The sequence below is a fragment of the Pan troglodytes genome, chromosome 1 (assembly GCF_028858775.2).
Source record: "Pan troglodytes isolate AG18354 chromosome 1, NHGRI_mPanTro3-v2.0_pri, whole genome shotgun sequence".
NCBI lineage: Eukaryota > Metazoa > Chordata > Mammalia > Primates > Hominidae > Pan > Pan troglodytes.
The window spans coordinates 105208570-105224678 of NC_072398.2; positions in this window are offsets into that span (position 1 = coordinate 105208570).

A 16109-nucleotide genomic window follows, 5' to 3' on the forward strand; every position below is an offset into this window, starting at 1 on the left:
TGGAATGGAATGGAATGGAATGGAATGGAATGGAATCAACCCGAATGGAATCAAATGGAATGGAATGGAATGGAATGGAAAGGAATGGAATGGAATGGAATGGAATGGAGTGGGACAGAATAGAATCAACCCGAATGGAAAGGAATTGAATGGAATGGAAAGGAATGGAATGGAATCAACACGAATGGAATGGATTGGAATGGAATGGAATGGAATGGAATGGATTCAACCCGAATGGAATGGAATGCAATGGAATGGAAGGGAATTGGATGGAATCAACCGGAATGGAATAGAATGGAATGGAATGGAATGGAATCAACCCGAATGGAATGAAATGGAATGGTACAGAATGGAATAAAATGGAAGAAACCCTAATGGAGTGGCATGGAATGGAATGGAATGGAATGGAATCAACCAGAATGGAATGGAATGGAATGGAATGGAATGGAAAGGAATGGAAAGGAATGTAACGGAATGGAATCAAACTGCATGCAATGGAATGGAATGGATAGGAATGGAATGGAAAGGAATGGAATGGTATGGAATGGAATGGAATGGAATGGAATGGAATGGAATGGAATAGAATGTAATCATCCCGAATGGAATGGAATGGAATGGAATGGAATGGAATGGAATGGAATGGAATGGAATGGAATGGAATGGAATGGAATGGAATCAACCCGAATGGAATGGAATGGAATGGAATGGAGTGGAATGGAATCCACTGAATGAAATGGAATGGAATGGAACGTTAGGGAATGGAATTAACCATAATGGAATGGAGTGGAATGGAATTGAATGGAATGGATTGGAATAAACCCGAATGGAATGGATTGGAATGGAAAGGAATGGAATGGAATGGAATGGATGCAACCCGAATGGAGTTGAATGGAAACTAATGGAATGGTATGGAATGGAATGCAATGCAATGGAATGGAATCAACCCGAATGGAATGCAATTGAATGGAATGGAATGGAATGGAGTTGAATGGAATCAACACGAACGCAATGGGATGGAATGGAACGGAATGGAATGGAATGGAATGGAATCAAACCGAATGGAGTTGAATGGAATCTAATGGAACGGAATCAAACCGAATGGAGTTGAATGGAATCTAATGGAACGGAATGGAATGGAATGGAATGGCATGGAATTAACCATAATGGAATGGAGTGGAACGGAATGGAATGGAATGGAATGGAATGTAGTAAGCACGATTGGAATTGAATGGAATGGAATGCAATGGAATGGAATGGAATCAACCTGAATGGAATGGAATGAAATGGAATGGAATAAACCTGAATGTAATGAAATGGGATGATATGGAAAGGAATGGAATGGAAGCAACCCGAATGGAATCAAGTGCAATGGAATCAACCCAAATGGAAAGGAATGGAATGGAATGGAATGGAATGGAATTGAATGGAATGTAATCAACCAGAATGGAATGGAATGGAATGGAATGGAATGGAAAGGAATGAAATGGAATGCAATCAAAACGAATGGAATGAATTGGAATGGAATGGATTGGAATGGAATGGAATGGAATGGAATGGAATCAACCCGAATGGAATGGAATGGAATGGAATGGAATGGAATGGAATTGAATGGAATCAACCGGAATGGAATGGAATGTAATGGAAGGAAATGAAATGGAATGGAATGGAATGGTATGGAATAAACCCGAATGGAATGAAGTGGAATGGTATTGAATGGAATGGAATGGAATCCACCCAAATGGAATGGAATGGAATGGAATGGAATGGAATGGAATGGAATGGAATGGAATGGAATGGTATGGAATGGAGTGGAATAGAACCAACCCAAATGGAATGGAATGGAACAGAATGGAGTGGAATTCGATGGAATACAATGGAATGGAATGGAATGGAATCAACCCGAATGTAATGGAATGAAATGGAATGGAACCAACCCGAATGGAATGGAATTGAATGGTATGGAATGGAATGCAATAGAATCAACCTGAAAGGAATGGAATGGAATGGAATCAACCCGAATGGAATGGAATGGAATGGAATGGAATGGAATGCAATGGAATGTAATCAATCTGAAGGCAATGCAATGGAATGGCATGGTATGGAATGGAATGGAATGGAATGGAATCAACCGGAATGGAATGGAATGGATAGGAATGGAATGGAATCAACCCGAATGGAATGAAATGGAATGGTATGTAATGTAAAGGAATGGAATCAACACGAATGAAATGAAATGGAATGGAATGGAATGGAATCAACACGAATGGAATGGAATGGAATGGAATGCAACGGAATGGAAACAACCCGAATGGAATGGAATGCAATTGTTTGGAATGGAATGGAATAAACCCTAATGGAATGGAATGGATTGGAATAGAATGGAATGGAACAAACTCGAATGGAATGGAATGGAATGGAATGAAATGGAATGGAATGGAATGGAATGGGATCGAGTGAAATCAACCCGAATGGAAAGGAATTGAATGGAATGGAAAGGAATCGAATGGAATCAACATGAATGGAATGGAATGGATTGGAATGGAATGGAATGGATTCAACCCGAATGGAATGGAATGCAATGAAATGGAAGGGAATTGGATGGAATCAACCGGAATGGAATAGAACAGAATGGAATGGAATGGAATCAACCCGAATGGAACGAAATGGAATAGTACGGAATGGAATAGAATGGAAGCAACCCGAATGGAATGGCATGGAATGGAATGGAATGGAATGGAATGGTATGGAATCAACCAGAATGGAATGGAATGGAATGGCATGGAATAGAATGGAATGGAATGGAATGGTATGGAATCAACCAGAATGGAATGGAATGGAATGGAATGGAATGGAAAGGAATGAAACGGAATGTAATCAAACCGCATGGAATGGAATGGAATGCATAGGAATGGAAAGGAATGGAATGGAATGGTATGGAATGGAATGGAATGGAGTGGAATGGAATGGAATAGAATGGAATGGAATGAACCCGAATGGAATGGAATGGAATGGAATGGAAAGAATGGAATGGAATGGAATGGAATGCAATGGAATGGAATCAACCCGAATGGAATGGAATGGAATGGAATGGAGTGGAATGGAATCAACTGAATGGAATGGAATGGAATGGAATGGAATCAACCCGAATGGAATGGAATGGAATGGAAAGGAATGGAATGGAATGGAAAGGAATGGAATGGAATGGAATGGAATGCAATGGAATGGAATCAACCCGAATGGAATGGAATGGAATGGAATGGAGTGGAATGGAATCAACTGAATGGAATGGAATGGCATGGAATGGAATGGTTTGGAATGGAGTGGAATGGAGTCAACCCGAATGGAATGGAATGGAATGGAATGGAATGCAATGGAATGGAATCAACCCGAATGGAATGTAATTGAATGGAACGGAATGGAATGGAATCGAATGGAATGGAGTTGAATGGAATCAACCCGAATGCAAAGGAATGGAATGGAATGGAATGGAATGGAATGGAATGGAATGGAATCAACCTGAATGGAGTTGAATAGAATGGACTGGAATGGAATGGAATGGAACGGAAGGGAATTAGCCATAACGGAATGGATAGTAACGCAATGGAATGGAATGGAATGGAATTAAACATAATGGAATGGAGTGGAATGGAATGGAATGGGATGGAATGGAATAAACACGATTGGAATTGAATGGAATGGAATGGAATGGAATGGAGTGGAATGGAATGGAATCAACCCGAATGGAATTAAATGGAATGGAATGGATTGGAATGGAATGGAATGGAATGGAATCAACCGGAATGGAGTGGAATGGAATGGAATGGATTGGAATTGAATGGAATCAACCGGAATGGAATGGAATGGAATGGAATGAAATGAAATGGAATGGAATGGAATCTAATGGAATGGAATGGAATGGAATGGAATGGTATGGAATAAACCCGAATGGAATAGAATGGAATGGAATGGAATGGAATGGAATGGAATGGAATCAACCCGAATGGAATGGAATGGAATGGAATGGAATGGAATAAACCCGAATGGAATGGAATGGAATGGAATGGAATGGAATGGAATGGAATGGAATGGAATGGAATGGAATCAACCCGAATGGAATGGAATGGAATGGAATGGAATGGAATCAACCCGAATGGAATTGAATGGAAAAGAATGGAATGGAATCAACCCGAATGGAATCAAATGGAATGGAATGGATTCAAACCGAATGGAATGGAATGGAATGGAATGAATTGGAATGGAATAAACCCGAATGGAATTGAATGGAATGGATTGGAATGGAAACAACCCGAATGGAATCGAATGGAATGGAATGGATTCAACCCGAATGGAATGGAATGGAATGGAATGGAATGGAATGGAATGGAATGGAATGCAATGCAATGGAATGGAATGGAATGGAATAAACCCTAATGGAATGGAATGAAATGGAATGGAATCAACCTGAATGTAATGAAATGGGATGGTATGGAAAGGAATGGAATGGAAGAAACGCGAATGGAATCAAATGCAATGGAATCAACACAAATGGAAAGGAATGGAATGGAATGGAATGGAATGGAATGGAATTGAATGGAAAGTAAACAACAAGAATGGAATGGAATGGAATGGAATGGAATGGAAAGGAATGAAATGGAATGCAATCAACACGAATGGAATGAATTGGAATGGAATGGATTGGAATGGAATGGAGTGGAATGGAATGGAATGGAATGGAATGGAATCAACCCGAATGGAATGGAATGGAATGGAATGGAATGGAATGAAGTAGAATGGAATCAACTGAATGGAATGGAATGTAATGGAATGGATTGGAATGGAATGGAATGGAATGGAATCAACCCGAATGGAATGGAATGGAATGGAATGCAACGGAATGGAAACAACACGAATGGAATGGAATGCAATGGTTTGGAATGGAATGGAATAAACCCTAATGGAATGGAGTGGAATGGAATGGAATAGAATGGAATGGAACAAACACGAATGGAATGGAATGGAATGGAATGGAATGGAATGGAATGGAATCAACACGAATAGAATCAAATGGAATGGAATGGAATGGAATGGAAAGGAATGCAATGGAATGGAATGGAATGGAATGTAGTGGGACAGAATGGAATCAACCCGAATAAAAGGAATTGAATGGAATGGAAAGGAATGGAATGGAATCAACACGAATGGAATGGATTGGAATGGAATGGAATGGAATGGAATGGAATGGAATGGATTCACCCCGAATGGAATGGAATGCAATGGAATGGAAGGGAATTGGATGGAATCAACCGGAATGGAATAGAATGGAATGGAATGGAATGGAAGCAACCCGAATGGAATGAAATGGAATGGTACAGAATGGAATAGAATGGAAGAAACCCTAATGGAGTGGCATGGAATGGAATGGAATGGAATGGAATCAACCGGAATGGAATGGAATGGAATGGAATGGAATGGAATGGAATGGAATGGAAAGGAATGGAAAGGAATGTAACGGAATGGAATCAAATTGCATGCAATGGAATGGAATGGATAGGAATGGAATGGAAAGGAATGGAATGGTATGGAATGGAATGGAATGGAATGGAATGGAATGGAATAGAATGTAATCATCCCGAATGGATTGGAAAGGAATGGAATTGAATGGAATGGAATGCAATGGAATGGAATCAACCCGAATGGAATGGAATGGAATGGAATGGAATGGAATGGAGTGGAATGGAATCAACACGAATGGAACGGTATGGAATGGAATGGAAAGGAATGGAATGGAATGGAATGGAATCCACTGAATGAAATGGAATGGAATGGAATGGAAGGGAATGGAATTAACCATAATGGAATGGAGTGGAATGGAATTGAATGGAATGGATTGGAATAAACCCGAATGGAATGGATTGGAATGGAAAGGAATGGAATGGAATGGAATGGAATCAACCCGAATGGAGTTGAATGGAAACTAATGGAATGGTATGGAATGGAATGCAATGCAATGGAATGGAATCAACCCGCATGGAATGCAATTGAATGGAATGGAATGGAATGGAATGGAATGGAATGGAATGGAATGAAATGGAGTTGAATGGAATCAACACGAACGCAATGGAATGGAATGGAATGGAATGGAATGGAATGGAATGGAATGGAATGGAATCAAACCGAATGGAGTTGAATGGAATCTAATGGAACGGAATGGAATGGAATGGAATGGCATGGAATTAACCATAATGGAATGGAGTGGAAAGGAATGGAATGGAATGGAATGGAATTAACCATAATGGAATGGAGTGGAATGGAATGGCATGGAAGGGAATGGAATGTAATAAGCACGATTGGAATTGAATGGAACGGAATGGAATGGAATGGAATGGAATCAACCCGAATGGAATCGAATGGAATGGAATGGATTCAACCCGAATGGAATGGAATGGAATGGAATGGAATGGAATGGAATGGAATGGAATGGAATGGAATGCAATGCAATGGAATGGAATGGAATGGAATGGAATGGAATGGAATAAACCCTAATGGAATGGTATGGAATGGAATGAAATGGAATGGAATCAACCTGAATGTAATGAAATGGGATGGTATGGAAAGGAATGGAATGGAAGCAACCCGAATGGAATCAAATGCAATGGAATCAACCCAAATGGAAAGGAATGGAATGGAATGGAATGGAATGGAATTTAATGGAATGTAAACAACCAGAATGCAATGGAATGGAATGGAATGGAAAGGAATGAAATGGAATGCATTCAACAAGAATGGAATGAATTGGAATGGATAGGAATGGAATGGAATGGAATGGAATGGTATGGAATGGAATGCGATCGAATTGAATCAATAAGAATGGATAGGAATTCTATGGAATGGAAAGGAATGGAATGGAATCAACACGAAAGGAAAGGAATTGAATGGAATGGAAAGGAATGAAATGGAATCAACACGAATGGAATGGAATGGAATGGAATGGAATGGAATGGAATGGAATGGAATCAACCAGAATGCAGTGGAATGGAATGGAATGGGATGGAATGGAATGGAATGGAATCAACCCGAATAGTATGGAATGGAATGGAATGGAATACAATCAACCAGAGTGGAATGGAATGGAATGGAACGGAGTAGAATGGAAACAACGCGAATGGAATGGAAAGGAAAGAAACGAAATGGAATCAACCCGAATGGAATGAAATGGAATGGTATGGAATGTAAAGGAATGGAATCAACCCGAATGGAATGAAATGCAATGGAGTGGAATGGAATGGAATGGAATGGAATCAACCCGAATGGAATGGAATGGAATGGAATGCAATGGAATGGAAACAACCCTAATGGCATGGAATGGAATGGAAGGGAATGGAATAAACCCTAATGGAATGGAATGGAATGGAATGGAATGGAATAGAATGGAATGGTACAAACACGAATGGAATGGAATGGAATGGAATGGAATGGAATTGAATGGAATGGAATCAACACGAATGGAATGGAATGGAATTCAATGGAATGGAAAGGAATGGAATGGAATGCGATCGAATGGAATCAACCCGAATGGAAAGGAATTCTATGGAATGGAAAGGAATGGAATGGAATCAACACGAATGGAAAGGAATTCTATGGAATGGAAAGGAATGGAGTGGAATCAACATGAATGGAAAGGAATTGAATGGAATGGAAAGGAATGGAATGGAATCAACACGAATGGAATGGAATGGAATGGAATGGAATGGAGTGGAATGGAATGGAATGGAATTAACCCGAATGGAGTGGAATGGAATGGAATGGGATGGAATGGAATGGAATTGAATCAATCCGAATGGCATGGAATGGAATGGAATGGAATCGAATGGAATGGAATCAACCGGAATGGAATGGAATGGAATGCAATGCAATGGAATCAACCGGAACAGAATGGGATGGGATGGAATGGAATGGAATGGAATGGAATGTAATGGAATCAACCCGAATGTAATGGAACGGAATGGAATGGAATGGAAAGGAATGGAATGGAATCAAACCGAATGGAATGGAACAGAATGGAATGGAATGTGATCGAATGGAATCAACCCGAATGGAATGGAATTGAATGCAATGGAATGGAATGGCATGTAATCAAAAGGAATGGAAAGGAATGGAATGGAATAGAATGGAATGGAATGGATTCAACACGAATGGAATGGAATGGAATGGAATGGAATGGAATGGAAAGGAGTAGAATGGAATCAACCGGAATGGAAAGGAATGGAATGGAATGGACGCAACCCGAATGGAACGAAATGGAATGGAATAGAATGGAATGGAATGGAATGGAATGGAATGGAATGGAATGGAATCAACCCGAATGGAATGGAATGTAATGGAATGGAATGCAATGCAGTGGAATGGAATCAACCCGAATGGAATGCAGTTGAATGGAATGGAATGGAATGGAATGGAATCGAATGGAATGCAGTTGAATGGAATCAACATGAACGCAATGGAATGGAATGGAATGGAATGGAATGGAATGGAATGGAATGGAATGCAATGGAATGGAATGGAACCAACCCGAATGGAGTTGAATGGAATGGAATGGAATGGAACGGAATGGAATGGAACGGAATGGAATGGAATTAACCATAATGGAATGGAGTGGAACGGAATGGAATGGAATGGAATGGATTTAACCATAATGGAATGGAGTGGAATGGAATGGAATGGAATGGAATAAACACGATTGGAATTGAATGGAATGGAATGGAATGGAATAGAATGGATTCAGCCCGAATGGAAATAAATGGAATGGAATGGAATGGAATTAACCCGAATAGAGTGGAATGGAATGGAATGGAATGGAATGGAATGGAATGGAATGAAATGGAATGGAATTGAATGGAATCAACCGGAATGGAATGGAAAGAATCGAATGAAATCAAACGGAATGGAATGGAATGGTATGGAATAAACCCAAATGGAATGAAATGGAATGGTATTGAATGGAATGGAATGGAATCCACCCGAAAGGAATGGAATGGAATGGAATGGAATGGTATGGAATGTAATGGAATACAACCAACCCGAATGGAAAGGAATGGAACAGAATGGAGTGGAATTGAATGGAATACAATGGAATGGAATGGAATGGAACCAAACCGAATGGAATGGAATTGAATGGAATGCAATGGAATGGAATGGAATCAACCCGAATGGAATGGAATGCAATGGAATGGAAAGCAATGGAATGTAAACAAACTGAACGGAATGCAATGGAATGGAATGGAATGGAATAGAATGGAATGGAATGGAAAGGAATGGACCGGAATGGAATGGAATGGATAGGAATGGAATAGAATCAAACCAAATGGAATGAAATGGAATGGTATGGAATGTGAAGCAATGGAATCAACCCGAATGGAATGAAATGGAATGGAATGGAATGGAATCAACCCGAATGGAATGGAATGGAATGGAATGCAACGGAATGGAAACAACCCGAATGGAATGGAATGCGATGGTTTGGAATGGAATGGAATAAACCCGAATGGAATGGAATGGAATGGAATGGAATGGAATGGAACAAACACGAATAGAATGGAATGGAATGGAATCAACCCGAATGGAATGAAATGGAATGGAATGGAATGGAATGGAATGGAATGGGATCGAATGGAATCAACCCGAATGGAAAGGAAATGAATGGAATGGAAAGGAATGGAATGGAATCAACACGAATGGAATGGAATGGAATGGATTGGAATGGAATGGAATGGAATGGAAAGGAATGGAATGGAATGGATTCAAACCGAATGGAATGGAATGCAATGGAATGGAAGGGAATTGGATGGAATCAACCGGAATGGAATAGAATGGAATGGAATGCAATGGAATCAACCCGAATGGAATGAATTGGAATGATACGGAACGGAATACAATGGAAGCAACCCGAATGGAATGGCATGGAATGGAATGGAATGGAATGGAATGGAATGGTATGTAATCAACAAGAATGGAATGGAATGGAATGGAATGGAATGGAATGGAAAGGAATGAAACGGAATGGAATCAAACCGCATGGAATGGAATGGAATGGTTAGGAATGGAATGGAATGGAATGGAATGATATGGAATGGAATGGAATGGAATGGAGTGGCATGGAATGGAATGGAATGGAATCTACCCGAATGGAATGGAATGGAATGGAATGGAATGGAATGCCGTGGAATGGAATCAACCCGAATGGAATGGAATGGAATGGAATGGAATGGAATGGAATGCAATTGAGTGGAATGGAATCAACACGAATGGAACGGAATGGAATGGAATGGAATGGAATGGAATCAACTGAATGGAATGGAATGGAATGGAATGCAATAGAATGGAATGGAATTAACCATAATGGAATGGAGTGGAATGGAATTGAATGGAATGGAATGGAATAAACCCGAATGGAATTGAATGGAATGGAATGGAATGGAATGGAATGGAATCAACCCGAATGGCATCGAATGAAATGGAATGGTTTCAACCCGAATGGAATGGAATGGAATGGAATGAATTGGAATGGAATAAACCAGAATGGAATTGAATGGAATGGAATGGAATGGAATCAACCCGAATGGAATGGAATGGAATGGAATGGAATGCAACGGAATGAATTCAATCTGAATGGAATGCAATGGAATGGAATGGAATGGAAAGGAATTTAATGGAATGGAATGAAATTCAACGGAATCAACCGGAATGGAATGGAATGGAAAGGAATGGCATGGAATCAACCCGAATGGAATGAAATGGAATGGTATGCAATGTAAAGGAATGGAATCAACCCGAATGTAATGAAATGGAATGGAATGGAATGGAATGGAATGGAATGGAATGGAATAAATCCTACTGGAAAGGAATGGAATGGAATGGAATGAAATGGAATGGAATCAACCTGAATGTAATGAAATGGAATGGTATGGAAAGGAATGGAATGGAAGCAACCCGAATGGAATCAAATGGAATGGAATGGAATGGAATGCCATGGAATGGAATCAACCCGAATGGAACGGAATAGAATGGAATGGAATGGAATGGAGTGGAATGGAATCAACACGAATGGAACGGAATGGAATGGAATGGAATGGAATGGAATGGAATGGAATGGAATCAACTGAATGGAATGGAATGGAATGGAATGATATTAACCATAATGGAATGGAGTGGAATGGAATTCAATGGAATGGAATGGAATAAACACGAATGGAATGGAATGGAATGGAATGGAATGGAATGGAATGGAATCAACCCGAATGGAATCGAATGAAATGGAATGGATTCAAACCGAATGGAATGGAATGGAATGGAATGAATTGGAATGGAATAAACCCGAATGGAATTGAATGGAATGGAATGGAACGGAATCAACCCGAATGGAATCGAATGGAATGGAATGGATTCAACCCGAATGGAATGGAATGGAATGGAATGGAATGAATTGGAATGGAATAAACCCGAAAGGAATTGAATGGAATGGAATGGAATGGAATCAACACGAATGGAATGGAATGGAATGGAATGGAATGCAATGGAAAGAATTCAATCTGAATGGAATGCAATGCAACGGAATGGAATGGAAAGGAATGGAATGGAATGGAATGGAATTGAGCGGAATCAACCGGAATGGAATGGAATGGAAAGGAATGGCATGGAATCAACCCGAATGGAATGAAATGGAATGGTACGCAATGTAAAGGAATGGAATCAACCCGAATGTAATGAAATGGAATGAAATGAAATGGAATGGAATGCAATGGAATGGAATGCAATAAATCCGAATGGAAAGGAATGGAATGGAATGGAATGAAATGGAATGGAATCAACCTGAATGTAATGAAATGGAATGGTATGGAAAGGAATGGATTGGAAGCAACCCGAATGGAATCAAATGGAATGGAATGGATTAGAATCAACACAAATGGAATGGAATGGAATGGAATGGAATGGAATGGAATGGAATGGAATCAACCCGACTGGAATGCAAAGGAATGCAATGGAATGGAATTGAATGGAATGGAATCAACCAGAATGGAGTGGAGTGGAATGGAATGGAATGGAATGGAATGGAATGGAATGGAATGGAATCAACCTGAATGGAATGGAATGGAATGGAAAGGAATAGAATGGAATGGAATGGAATCAACCCGAAAGGAATGGAATGGAATGGAATCAACCAGAATGGAATGGAATCTAATGGAATGGAATGGAATGGAATGGAATGGAATCAAACTGAATGGAATGCAATGGAATGGAATTAACCATAATGGAAGGAGTGATATGGAATGGAATGGAATAAACCCGAATGGAATTGAATGGAATGGAATGGAATGGAATGGAATCAACCTGAGGGGAATGGAATGGAATGGAATGGAATGGAATGGCATGTAATGGAATGTAATGGAATGGAATGGAATGGAATGAAATGGAATGGAATGGAATGGAATGGTATGTAATAAACTCGAATGGAATAAAATGGAATGGTGTGGAATGGAATGGAATGGAATCCACCCGAATGGAATGGAATGGAATGGAACTGAATGGAATCAACCAGAATGGAATGGAATGGAATGGAATGGAATGCAATGGAATCAACCGGAACAGAATGAGATGGAATGGAATGGAATGGAATGGAATGGAATGGAATGGAATGGAATGGAATGGAATCAACCCGAATGGAATGGAACGGAATGGAAGGGAATGGAAAGGAATGGAATGGAATCAAACCGAATAGAATGGAACAGAATGGAATGGAATGTGATCGAATGGAATAAACCCGAATGGAATGTAATTGAATGCAATGGAATGGAATGGCATGTAATCAAAAGGAATGGAAAGGAATGGAATGGAATGGAATGGATTCAACACGAATGGAATGGAATGGAATGGAAAGGAGTAGAATGGAATCAACCGGAATGGAAAGGAATGGAATGGAATGGAAGCAACCCGAATGGAACGAAATGGAATGGAATAGAATGGAATGGAATGGAATGGAATGGAATGGAATGGAATGGAATGCAATGGAATGGAATGGAACCAACCCGAATGGAGTTGAATGGAATGGAATGGAATGGAACGGAATGGAATGGAACGGAATGGAATGGAATTAACCATAATGGAATGGAGTGGAACGGAATGGAATGGAATGGAATGGATTTAACCATAATGGAATGGAGTGGAATGGAATGGAATGGAATGGAATAAACACGATTGGAATTGAATGGAATGGAATGGAATGGAATAGAATGGATTCAGCCCGAATGGAAATAAATGGAATGGAATGGAATGGAATTAACCCGAATAGAGTGGAATGGAATGGAATGGAATGGAATGGAATGGAATGGAATGGAATCAACCCGAATGGAATGGAATGGAATGGAATGGAATGCAACGGAATGAATTCAATCTGAATGGAATGCAATGGAATGGAATGGAATGGAAAGGAATTTAATGGAATGGAATGAAATTCAACGGAATCAACCGGAATGGAATGGAATGGAAAGGAATGGCATGGAATCAACCCGAATGGAATGAAATGGAATGGTATGCAATGTAAAGGAATGGAATCAACCCGAATGTAATGAAATGGAATGGAATGGAATGGAATGGAATGGAATGGAATGGAATAAATCCTACTGGAAAGGAATGGAATGGAATGGAATGAAATGGAATGGAATCAACCTGAATGTAATGAAATGGAATGGTATGGAAAGGAATGGAATGGAAGCAACCCGAATGGAATCATATGGAATGGAATGGAATGGAATGCCATGGAATGGAATCAACCCGAATGGAACGGAATAGAATGGAATGGAATGGAATGGAGTGGAATGGAATCAACACGAATGGAACGGAATGGAATGGAATGGAATGGAATGGAATGGAATGGAATGGAATCAACTGAATGGAATGGAATGGAATGGAATGATATTAACCATAATGGAATGGAGTGGAATGGAATTCAATGGAATGGAATGGAATAAACACGAATGGAATGGAATGGAATGGAATGGAATGGAATGGAATGGAATGGAATCAACCCGAATGGAATCGAATGAAATGGAATGGATTCAAACCGAATGGAATGGAATGGAATGGAATGAATTGGAATGGAATAAACCCGAATGGAATTGAATGGAATGGAATGGAACGGAATCAACCCGAATGGAATCGAATGGAATGGAATGGATTCAACCCGAATGGAATGGAATGGAATGGAATGGAATGAATTGGAATGGAATAAACCCGAATGGAATTGAATGGAATGGAATGGAATGGAATCAACACGAATGGAATGGAATGGAATGGAATGGAATGCAATGGAAAGAATTCAATCTGAATGGAATGCAATGCAACGGAATGGAATGGAAAGGAATGGAATGGAATGGAATGGAATTGAGTGGAATCAACCGGAATGGAATGGAATGGAAAGGAATGGCATGGAATCAACCCGAATGGAATGAAATGGAATGGTACGCAATGTAAAGGAATGGAATCAACCCGAATGTAATGAAATGGAATGAAATGAAATGGAATGGAATGCAATGGAATGGAATGCAATAAATCCGAATGGAAAGGAATGGAATGGAATGGAATGAAATGGAATGGAATCAACCTGAATGTAATGAAATGGAATGGTATGGAAAGGAATGGATTGGAAGCAACCCGAATGGAATCAAATGGAATGGAATGGATTAGAATCAACACAAATGGAATGGAATGGAATGGAATGGAATGGAATGGAATGGAATCAACCCGACTGGAATGCAAAGGAATGCAATGGAATGGAATTGAATGGAATGGAATCAACCAGAATGGAGTGGAGTGGAATGGAATGGAATGGAATGGAATGGAATGGAATGGAATGGAATCAACCTGAATGGAATGGAATGGAATGGAAAGGAATAGAATGGAATGGAATGGAATCAACCCGAAAGGAATGGAATGGAATGGAATCAACCAGAATGGAATGGAATCTAATGGAATGGAATGGAATGGAATGGAATGGAATCAAACTGAATGGAATGCAATGGAATGGAATTAACCATAATGGAAGGAGTGATATGGAATGGAATGGAATAAACCCGAATGGAATTGAATGGAATGGAATGGAATGGAATGGAATCAACCTGAGGGGAATGGAATGGAATGGAATGGAATGGAATGGCATGTAATGGAATGGAATGGAATGGAATGGAATGGAATGAAATGGAATGGAATGGAATGGAATGGTATGTAATAAACTCGAATGGAATAAAATGGAATGGTGTGGAATGGAATGGAATGGAATCCACCCGAATGGAATGGAATGGAATGGAACTGAATGGAATCAACCAGAATGGAATGGAATGGAATGGAATGGAATGCAATGGAATCAACCGGAACAGAATGAGATGGAATGGAATGGAATGGAATGGAATGGAATGGAATGGAATGGAATGGAATCAACCCGAATGGAATGGAACGGAATGGAAGGGAATGGAAAGGAATGGAATGGAATCAAACCGAATAGAATGGAACAGAATGGAATGGAATGTGATCGAATGGAATAAACCCGAATGGAATGTAATTGAATGCAATGGAATGGAATGGCATGTAATCAAAAGGAATGGAAAGGAATGGAATGGAATGGAATGGATTCAACACGAATGGAATGGAATGGAATGGAAAGGAGTAGAATGGAATCAACCGGAATGGAAAGGAATGGAATGGAATGGAAGCAACCCGAATGGAACGAAATGGAATGGAATAGAATGGAATGGAATGGAATGGAATGGAATGGAATGGAATCAACCCGAATGGAATGGAATGGAATGGAATGGAATGGAATGGAATGGAATGCAATGCAGTGGAATGGAATCAACCCGAATGGAATGCAGTTGAATGGAATGGAATGGAATGGAATGGAATGGAATCGAATGGAATGGAGTTGAATGGAATCAACATGAACGCAATGGAATTGAATGGAATGGAATGGAATGGAATGGAATGGAATGGAATGGAATGGAATCAACCCGAATGGAGTTGAATGGAATGGAATGGAATGGAACGGAATGGAATGGAATGGCATG